The following is an 11,726-nucleotide window of genomic DNA, read 5'->3' on the forward strand; positions in this document are numbered from 1 at the left end:
AATACATCTGTATGCTTTTTTCTTGTTAATCTGTCTTGTTATAGGGGCCTCAGCCAAGAACTTGGTCTACACCAGCTTAAGGTTAGCTCCTTTCCTTCCAATAAAGTGTTCACACGCAGGGAGAGGCAGGAGGTAATACTAGAGGCTTTATTAACATGTGAAGAACTGTGAGTGAATGTGCTACTCACAAAACTGAAAAATTAGTAACCATGGATTTAGACTAGGCATCACAAGATACCAAGTTCAGCTGCTCTTATGAAGTTCTATCAGTGTTCATATCCTTTGCACTATTCCCTTGAAAACAAAGACGAGAATCTTTCTTCAACAGAGACTGTCAGCTGTGACAAAATCAGGAAGATTTCTCACTTGGTGAGTGTCTTTTAGAAAATAATCATGGGGTGGCATAGAGGGAGCTATGGCTAAACATCACCCGGACTTGATCTTTTGCTGCAAGCAGGCTGGTGTTGCCATTGGAAGACTGTGTGAAAGATGGGATGTCAAGTGTGTGATCTGTGACTCCTACGTGTGTCCCTGCACACTGGTGCACATGTGTGATGAATGTAACTATGGCTCTTACCAGGGACGCTGTGTGATCCGTGGAGGCCCCAGAGTTTCAGATGCCTATTTTTGTAAGGAGTGCACCATCCAGGAGAAAGACAGAGATGGTTGCCCAAAGATTGTCAGCTTTGGGAGCTCTAAGACAGATCTCTTCTATGAATGCAAAAAATAGGACTTAAAGAAGAGGTGATTGGTGGGCTGCCTCTTTCTCCCCCAATCAAGCTGCTGCAGCTGCCAAAAGAAATGCCTACAGAAAGGAAGTGGAGCACACAGCATCACCTGAATTGCCTATTAGTACACTGGCACCTTTCCACCCTTTCCTCTCTTCTCACCCAGACATGGTAGGAATGGGAAAAAAAGATTCTTCGCAGAGCACTCTGGCAGACTGTATCACAGAAAAATTGATAGGTTGGTTCATGGCGTTCCTTAAATTCAAGAAGCAAGACTGTGTTAACCACATTGAGAAGTTCTGTACACCAAAAGCTTCTAAAACAGGAATGATACATCATTTCAGTCTTCTGTTTGAGGAGCTGACTGTGAAGCTAGCTGCAGTGAGAAGCACGTTCTTGCAGCAGCTCTGATGGCAGTTGTCCTTGATGAAACATCTGCAGGGTGGTAGGGGCTCTCAGAACAATAAATGTGGGCATTTCATCTTGCAACACCCACCAGGTGGTGCTGGTTCATGTTATTTTTCTTCTAAAAATTGGAAACCCTTAGGGCTTCCCTGGTGGCGCAATGGTTGAGGGTCCGCCTGCCAATGCAGGGGACACAGGTTCGTTCCCCGGTCCAGGAAGATCCCACATGCTGCGGAGCGGCTGGGCCCGTGAGCCATGGCCGCTGAGGCTGCACGTTCGGAGCCTGTGCTCCGCAACGGGAGAGGCCACAGCAGTGAGAGGCCCGCGTACCGTAAAAAAAAAAAAAAAAATTGGAAACCCTTTCTGTTGCTATTGTATTAATAAAGCTGGTGTTTATTTTCTGGTAGTCAGCCCCTTCCCAATTTAATTTTCACTCTAGGAATTTTAGTCACCCAGGAATTTGCGATTCAGAATAAAGGTATTGGGATTCATGCAAAAAGGAAAATAATCATGGTAAGAGAAAGCACTTGTGATGTTTAGGAAAAAAATGTAGAGTTCTTGTTTAAGTATCTACACATAAATTAACCAGTCACAAAGAATAAGTAACATTGAAAGGAACAATACTGATATGTAAGCAAGATGCCAAAAAGCAAGAAATCTAATAACCAGACTCTCAACTCTGTGTGTCTACAGCATCAATTGAATATTTAAAAACCTGAACATGTAATGGTAAAAAGAATAGACACTCTAAGAATGAGCTAAGCAAAGCCAGTTCATACTTTCCCATGGCTAATTTGCAGAATGGGAAAAGTGCTTTTGGAGGAAGGTAAAAACACATAGCTTGTTATTTATGTATTTACCAAAATTAAAATGAAGGACAATCAACATACTAAACTACATAATACTGATTTTTGCTCTACAGCTTCAGCAGAGACAGGAAGTCTCACCAAACATTCCATCAGCTCCCCAACGTAAGAAAAAAGCGGCCACTTCACTGGGTCACTACTTGAAGGACAGTGTCTCGAACCACAGCAGCCTTTGCATGAGCCACTGTTGTGTGTTAAACCAACTAGGATTTGGGGATTGGGTGTTCCCACAGCTTGACCTAGCCTACCTTGACTACAATAGTCAACTCTAACTTTTCTTTGCCTTAATCAACATTAACTTTTCTTCTGCCTTGCCATAAAATTGATAATTCAAAAAGAGTCGGGCTTCCCTGGTGGCACAGTGGTTAAGAATCCGCCTGCCAGTGCAGGGGACATGGGTTCAAGCCCTGGTCCAGGAAGATCCCTCATGCTGCAGCGCAACTAAGCCCATGCACCACAACTACTAAGCCTGTGCTCTAGAGCCCACAAGCCACAACTAGTGAAGCCCGTGTACCTAGAGCCCGTGCTCTGCAACAAGAGAAGCCACCGCAATGAGAAGCCCGCGCACTGCAACGAAGAGTAGCCCACGCTCACCGCAACTAAAGAAAGCCTGTGCACAGCAACGAAGACCCAATGCAGTCAAAAATTAATAAATTTAAAAAATAAATTAAAAAAAACAAAGAGTGAATAATGCTAATTTATATATATACACACACACACACACACACACACACACACACACATATATGAGAAGCAGCAAGGGCTATCCTAAATATTTAGAGTTTTAATGCACATTATATCAATTGACATTAATTGGTGTCCCATGGGGAAAAAAAGGGTTTCATAGTCAAGTAATCCTTAAATCCTAGAGAGTTAAAATGTAAAGTCAAATATTAAAGGCTCTGAAAAGTCCTATACCAAAGAATAGGTGTAACTGCTCAATCCAGCATTTTTCAAGTAGACTAACAATATTTCAGTGAAAAAGAGCTTGGGAAATGCTAATTCTATTCCCCCCAGTCCCCCAAAAAACTAATTTGCATGCTAATAAAATCTGTATCCAGCTACTATTGAAATTTATTTGCATTCCCTAAGCAAATATCACCTGGTAAATGAAGAGAGTGATAGTCAAGATATACTCAGTATATCCCAGACATCTGTCAGTCAGAATGGACTCCATGAAAACCCCCTACTGTGCCAGGCTGTAATTTTTTATTGCTGGATTGTAGGAAGGTCCAGGATGCAGAGGGCAGAGAAAGGGGTAGGTACTCAGAACCGTGGCTATACACCAACTGGTATAATTGATATTTTATATCCAATACTAACTAAATATCAATTGTGCCTAAGGGTAAGTGACAGATAACGTATTTACTTTAAGATTATGATTTGAACATTTCTTCATCTTCACTTGCCTAAAAGGCCTAAGTCTTGCTTAATAATTTATTTCTGAAGACCTTTTATTTTTCAGTGGGTAGTCAACACATTTAACAGGTATGGAAGTCCGGAAAATGTTTAATAGGCATCTATCATATGACAGGCACTGTGGTAGATGTTTTCATAAAATTAAACAAGAAAACATGTTTATCTGTAACCCAGGGCATGTTAAGACATTTAATTGATACATACTTGCAGACTGAAATATTGACAGTGCAATAGTTTAACTGGACATTTGACAAATGTAGTTCAAAAAAATTTCTAAGTCTGTTTCATTGTATTGAAACTAAAGACAGAGCATGAACATACCTAGTATACATTTCCTTGTATGGAAAACTATTTGGCTTGTTGAAGGAGTATCTGAATGTAAGTTTTATTTTACAGGTAAAAGATTCTCCTCACCGCCTGGAACCAACTTATTGAACTCTGTTTTCAATAAGAAGCATTTTTTAAAATTTGGAAATGTTCTAGAACATTATAACATGTTCAGAATGGAGTGAAGCAGGAGTTAATTCAACTAATCTTCCACATCTCCTTAACAGCCAAAAATTCATATCTATCTACCAACAAGATATTTTAAGCCCTGTTTTGGATCTAAACATCCAAGGAAATGAAACATTCATATGATGTTTCAGGACCCTATTTTAAACAGGGTCCCTTGGGTGGCTGAGCTGATCAATAATGACCTAAAATATTTCGTAAAAATCTCAGCCACTATCAAATTTAATGTATGTAAATGAGGAACATGATAAGATTGATCCAAGAATCATTCTTGGCTTTGAGAAAATGCTGCCATCAGTGTTTCTTCTATATCCTTTAAAACGAAGGCAGGGATTTGAGGCGTTATTCCAGAGAAAAATGAGTCCTGGATTTTACCAAATAGTAACTCACTATATTCCTCCATGTTTACTCTTGATTCTTCTTTACTTTACTCCTTAAATTATACTCAAATGCCCTTGACAAACAAGGGAAATATCCAATCTTAATGACTGAATAGTTCCATCATCATTTATTAATTCTAAGTTTGTTGGGCGCTTTACTCCACTTGAGTTGGCCTTAAGTATCCCAGTTTGTGACTCCTTGGTCCAAAATACAAGGCCAGACTCTGCCATCATAAAAGATGATGAAAAAGTTCTTAATCAGTTCTTGTGGGAGAAGCTGCTCAGATCTGTTGTTTTGCCAGTGTTTGTAATCTTTTCTGTTTAAATTACAACTCAGAGTTCAGGAAGTGCTTTCAGATTAAACAGAATGAGATTTAAAATTCTAACTCGGGGGGCATACCCCTGACATAATTAGCAGTTAAAATCAATATTGACCCCTATTGTTAGGTGATTACTGAGATAATCCTCGGCTCTAATGCAATATGCTGGGTGAGGCAGTGTAAATTTATGTAATTTATACTCTATTGTGAATTATTTGCCTTCGATTGGATTTATTTAATATGGTACTTCTTTACATCCTTTACAAAGTGTCAAGGATACAGTGCGTCTATTTATATAATAAATCAATCATTCCATCGCCATTTATTAATTCTGTGTTTGTTGGGAGGAACTGGGATGTTAAGGTAAATTGAATTTCTTATTGACTGAGAGGAAACCAAAAGATAATTAGCTAATATCTTGAAACCTTTCTAAAATGTACATTTACTTCCAGTTAAACATGATGCATTGAACACTTTCTGATACTCCATTTTTAGGAAAGACAAAGAAAAGTTAGGAGAAGACAGAAACAAAATATTGGAGGATGGAGAGCAGATTGACAAGTGATCCTGACTTAGCAGACCTGAGAAAATTTAATCCTAAAGCAGCACTGAAAGAAACTAAAAGCCAACCAATTATTTCCTCAGAATGATTAAAAGACTCAGAAGACTAGTAATACCTCCAAAAGAGTAGGAAATTGAGCAGGGTTAAAAGCAGGAAGATTGACTGGGAGTCTGCACAAGACTGCTCTAGATATCCTCCCCAAACTACAGAGGACTCTAGATTCACTCTCTGGAGATGGAGAATGGAAGGGATTATGGGCTAGAGGATACCAGGGACACAGAGAATAAGGGATATCACACTAAAGATAGGATGATCATATAAAAGCCACATACTGAAAGGTTAGATTGCCAGTTTCTTACCCACGCTTTCATCCAGGACTCACATAGCTAGGCTTTTATTTCTTTCCCAACAGGCAGGAGTTTGGGAAATTTCTCTCTGGAAAAACTTGCCAGCTCCAGAGAATGGAGCCACAGGCATTGATGGGGAATTGCAGGAAGAGTCAGAGGCAATTGAAATGGCCTAGCCTAATCATCCTACACTAAAGCCTTTCAGCTGACAAATCACACACAGAACTTCCAATAAGAACTTTAGTGCCCGCTTCTTAAATATGAAAAACAGAAAAAAAAAAATTTTTTTCAAATAAACCTAAGTTTGTATTTTTTAAAATGCAGAGAAAAGAAAAAAAAAATTTTTTTTAAAGCCCGTCACTAATGTTCTCTGATTGATAAGAGAAGATACTGAACTGAAAGAAATAAGAGAAGGAGTCTATATGAAAGAAACATTGTCAAAGAGAAACTGCACTGGATAGTTAAACAGGCGAGGATGACTTTATTCAGGATTATTGCAATAGGGATCAAGACAATTTGCAGTAGGGAAGAGAGATTGAACTCAACTCCAAATACAGTAGGGACAGCTGGGGATTTAGAGCCCACAGGCAGGATGAGGGAGTCGGCAGATGGGAAATTACTACGAAGAAATTTGTTAGGTATCAAAGGTTGGGGGGATGAGGAATTTGATTGGATACCAAGGGCGGGGGAGGGGCGCGGTTGGGGGGAGTCTCACTAAGCTAGCTTAGCAGGATTCTTGCTAAAACTGGGCTGGCAGGCTATGGAGAGGCATAGTCAAGAAGGGGGCTCAGTTCAGAGTTCCTGAACTCTGAGTTGTAATTTAAACAGAAAAGATTACAAACACTGGCAAAACAACAGATCTGAGCAGCTTATCCCACAAGAACTGATTAAGAACTTTTTCATCATCTTTTATGATAGCAGAGTCTGGCCTTGTCATCATCCAGAAATTAAAAATTAGTTCTTGGGAATTAAAAATATGATAGCAAATGCAAAGATTTTAATATGAGAATTGGGAGATAATAGGAAAAACAAAAAATACTATAGAAAATGGAAAAGATAAGAAAATAATCAGATAGGAACTCCTGCTCCTTGCCTAGCCTCTATAACAGCACAGCGATGGGCTGACAGGTTCCCAGAGACACAAAGGAACAGGGCCTTTATGGAGATATCATCTCTCAGAGGGCTGGCCTGCCACTCACTGAAGGTCATCTACATTCTGGGCAGTCAAGAGGTGGCTTAGAATGGGTCCAAGAGCGTGCCACACATCCCCAGTTCTCGCTCTCTGTGTATAATGAGCTCCTGTACCAACCCCATAATTACAATATCAAAAAGTCCCCACGGCACCCACCAAAGCTCCTAAGGAATGAATTAAATTTTCAAACATTCAGACATGACAATTACAGCCTTTGAGTACTTCAAGGTTTGCAGGGTAAATGACCCCAGTTAAAGTATTGATTTATTATTTGAAATCTCCCTCCCCTCATTTCTTTTAACCTTGTGTACCAGCTTTCTATTGTGGCTGTAACAAATTACCAGCAACTTAGTGGCTTAAAATAATATAAATTTATTATCTTACATATCTGTAGGTTAGAAGTCCAACACAGTCTCACTGGGCTAAATCAAGGTGTCAGCAGGGCTGTGTTCCTTCCCAGAAGCTTTAGGAGAGAACACATTTCCTTGTCTTTTCCAGCTTCTAGAGGGAGTTCATCCCTCAGCTCATGGCCCCTTTCCATCTACAAAGCCAACAGATCTAGCCCTTCTCAGATCACAGTGTGCCAACTTTTACTTCCCTCTTCCACTGTTAAGGACCCTTGTAATTAGAGTGAAGCCACCTAGATATTCCCGGATAATCTCAACATCTCAAGGTCATCTGATTAGCAACTTTAATTTCATCTACAACCACAATTCCTCTTTGCCATGTAACCTAACACATTCACGGGTTCCAGAGATTAGGACATAGACACTTTCGGTGGGCCATATTATGCCTGCCACATCCTTATTAAAATTAATTCCAAAAATCTCCCTTTTAAGAAATGTTGTTCTGGAAACATGCAGCAGTAATAGTTAGTTCAAACATTGCTTATTAAACTGAAGTATTAGCAAGTGGTATTAGATCTATGTATTAGGCCAAGAATTAACTCGAACTGATACTGGTAAGCCATGTCTATACAAGGAAAGTATAAGAAATAACCATGCATAGGGGCTATGTGCAGCAGTCAGAAATATCAATTAATCCACCTAAAAGAATTCAGCCCAATTTAGAGAAAATAAAAGAAAACAAATGCTACATGGATAGTATGAACACAGTATTGTTCAATTACTGACTCTCAAAGCACTTTACCAATTTGAACTCGGTGAGCCTTCTAGGCTGGCAAAATAGTTAAATCCCTGCAGGTTGGGCCTCGCTCAAAATTTGATTCCTACTTCCTGAATTGATGTTAGAGTTCTATTAAATCTGACTCTTTAGAGTATTAGAATCATCTGAGATGCCTGTTAAAAATGCAGAATCCCAGGGACTTCCCTGGTGGTCCAGTGGGTAAGACTTGGCACTCCCAGTGCAGGGGCCCTGGGTTCGATCCCTGGTCGGGGAACTAGATCCCACATGCATGCCACAACTAAGATGCCACGAGCTGCAACTAAGACCCAGTGCAGCCAAAATACATAAATAAATAAAAATAAATCTTTAAAAATAATGCAGAATCCCAAATGCCACGACCACAGATTGTGATTCAGTAGGTCTAATGGGGGCCTAAGGAATCTATATTTTTAATGCATTTTTAATGCATGTAACAGGATGTTAAAAATGGCAGCATCTCTATGTCAGTTTCAACTAAGGTGTCATATCAAATAGGATCCCAGCAGGAAGCAGACAGCACACTGAAGCTGGGTAACATGAAGAAAGTTCAATAAAGGGAGTATTCACAAACGATGTGGGCAGATTATAGGGAAACCACAAAGGATGATGCAGTGCCCCTGGTCTAGTAACACCATGGTAACTGCCAACATCCCTAGACCCAAAAACACAAGGGAAGAGAGTTGTTACCAAAATCAGAGGAGAGGAGAGGGCTGCTTGACAAAAAAGCCTCGGTTGAGGGATGCTGGCAGCCCAACAGAACCCAGTAGGAAGGGAGCCAGGGAATTACAAACCCAACCTCACTCTCCTCCCTTCTTCCTGGCTTCTCCCCAGACTCCCTGTTGACCAAACTCCACATAAATCCAGAAGGCAAGGGAGTCCACTGGTGAAGTCCAAATAGGTGGGTGTCTTGGGCCACACAAGAGGATGGATAGGGATAGAGAGCAGGTCTGGAGGGACAAAATGAAGGTATTCTGCATAAGCACCAATACAATAGATAACTTCTGCATAAGCACCAATACAATAGATACCAAGCGAGTGAAAAACACACCTACGCACCCACCCTTTCTATGCACAGAATTTACAAAAGAAAAATTTCCAACCCGTTCCATGACATTGAATGCCTCATCTGTAAAAGGAAGTAAAATAGAGTCAGAGTATGAAAAGAGAGAGGGGGCCCTCATGAGATCACTCCCAGAACTTGCAGTGTATTCCTGGTCATTGAAAGACAGATGGCTCCACTTACCTCTGAAAAAGTCAAAGTGCCCTGAAGCAACAGAATCTAGTCGGCTGGGGGCTACGAGCTGTCTGTACTCTCAGAATTTATAGGCGCAAGAGATGCATGTGTGTTTCCTTTAGAACAGGTGGGCCACATGGGAGAGAGAGCAGGCCTTTCACCGTTTTAGGTCCTGCCCAAGAAGACCTCCTAAAGCAAGATTGAATGTAAAGTGGACCTCTGAATACAACCAGGATAGTGGGAGAAAAAACTTAGGCTGCACTTAGATTACCTCATGCTTAGTCAGTGAATGGGTCCTACAATATAGTGTCTCTGATTCACATTGTCCGGAAAAAGTTTTCATAAAACACTGCTCTGGACTATTTTAATCTGCCTGGGTATTATAAAATGGACAGGAAAAAAGATGATTCACCATGGTGTTCTTTTTCTTGGCATTAAGATTTGAATGGAGTGGTTAAAAATGTAAGTTCTAGATGCAGATTGATTGTAAGAAAACCACATCTCTGCCATTTAGTACCTGGCTGATCTTGGGCAGGTTACCTGGCTTCTTTAAGCACCAACATCACCACCTGCATGTAAAATGACTATAATAATAAACATACCTCCAAGTATAGGAAGGATAAGACAAGATAATCCAGGTTCCTAAACAGAATGCCTGGTACATAGTAATACATAGCAGCTATTTTTATCATCGAAAAGCATATATAGAGTTATTACTATATGTTATAGTTAAATGTTGGCATGCAAAATAACTATAATATACTAGAATAACCAAATTCTAGTATAAAACCCAATTCATCTAAACTCACCCAACTTTGTTTTCATTGAACATTTGTTTTACCCTCAAACACTCAAAACAATAAATACAGACTTTTGATACATGAGGCTTACTTACTGGTTTTGCTACAAGGAAAGGTAATAGGTTACTTGGTTAATAATCATATATTAAGAGCTCAGTTTGGACTAAAAGCTATATTAAATGCAGTGAGAAACATTATTATTCAAATCAAAAATATATGTGCTGAAGGGATGTTGCCGCAATGGTACTTCAGAGGGAATAAATAGCATTTAATAGAAGACTTCCTGTAGGAATTGAGTTTTGAACTAGATAAGAATGGAGAGATTAACTCTTATTAACAAAGCTGATGTTAGGAGGATTTTCAGGCAGCGGACAATAGCTTGGCAAGGGTGGTGAACTGGGAAGTAAACAGTCATGAACTGGGTACCACACACAGCAAGACTCAAGAGAGGAGCACATGGGCTGTACTGGGAGCAAAGCAGTGAAATCAGATAAAGAGAAAACCTCTCCTTGCTATAAATCATCCAAGTACCTCGAAGTTCACTGGTGCACAAAAATGTGTGTGGTCAGTAGTAATTTCTATGGCTTCAAAAATGAGAGCTTTCTGAATCCCTCTGAAAATTAAGTGAAAATTGTTATTGTAAGAGAGAGTATAGGTCATTAATGATTACTACTGATAAAAGTTCAGCTATTTCTGTGGCAGAACATAGAACACAAGGAAGATGTTTGGGAATTAATTATATCTTCCTGGACTTTTAAGAATTTCTCAGATTCTTATTTTCTTCTGTGAATCAGGTAAAATTGCTAATACACTTGCCTTCCATGGTGAGGTCTAACAATACACTCATAATAATGATGCTACAGAAAATGCCCTTGGAGTGTGATAGATTTCGGGAGATAATTAATTCTGCTCCCTTCCTTTCTCACTCACCCCACACCACTACCAGCACTACTTCTAATCAATTTTAAACTTGAACAAAAATCTATAAGGTTTCAAATGACCAGATGACATGTTTATTTCTATAGTGATTAATTTCCTCAAAAAAAAAAAAGGAAAATTTCCCAAAGTAATTGGATTGGTTTAATTGACACTCTCTAGGTTTGAAGCCAATGAAAACCCTAAAAAGCTTTTTACCTCCTGCATTTCCAACCTGAATGATCTTTAAGATCAAGAAAAACAAGAGGTCAGCAAGAGAAAAGAAAGCAACCCCAGCTCAACAAGAAGACTTAAAAACTGTAAAAATCCCTTTACAATTCTGGTGATAGGGAATAAAAGCAATACCTGAGTTTCAAGCTGATGGTGCTGTATCAGAAATTTTTGAGTAATTTTCATGTTTATAGGGCAGGAGAGCAGAAATTGACTCTTGGCATATCTAAAATGCCTAAAAATGATATATACACTGTCATCATGTTTGCAAATTAAATAATAAGGAAGTAATGTATTCCTAAGCCACAGAAAGACACATCCAGAAAAATTAAATGGTTGCATTAAAATAATCCCACTAGCCAGCCACCTCCAGCTAGGCTAGTTTCTTTTATCACAGTCTAGTTTCCATTTCATTAACCTTTGGGTCAGAGCTTCCAGAAAACTGTTGGCTACGTCTCAAACAGAGAGATAAATGTGAAAAACATTCTGATCAGGGAGGGATTCTGGGAATAAGACAGCAGCCACAATATAGTTTTTAAATCTCCCCAAATCCCCCCATAAAAACAGACAGAGCAACTAGGATACCAAACCCAAAAACTTATGAACAATATTTACATCAAATAGTGACAATTAAGTGATAAGATTTCCCC

The 11,726-nt window shown here is 39.4% G+C and overlaps 1 pseudogene; it reads left to right on the forward strand.

Moving 5' to 3' along the window:
* Positions 1–404: 404 nt before the first annotated feature.
* Positions 405–866, forward strand: LOC113609941 (PHD finger-like domain-containing protein 5A pseudogene; annotated as a pseudogene).
* The last annotated feature ends 10,860 nt before the right edge of the window (positions 867–11,726 follow it).

This window comes from Aethalodelphis obliquidens, unplaced genomic scaffold, assembly GCF_003676395.1.
Source record: "Aethalodelphis obliquidens isolate GAN/ISIS:26980383/991018 unplaced genomic scaffold, ASM367639v1 scaffold59, whole genome shotgun sequence".
NCBI classification, from domain to species: Eukaryota; Metazoa; Chordata; class Mammalia; order Artiodactyla; family Delphinidae; genus Aethalodelphis; species Aethalodelphis obliquidens.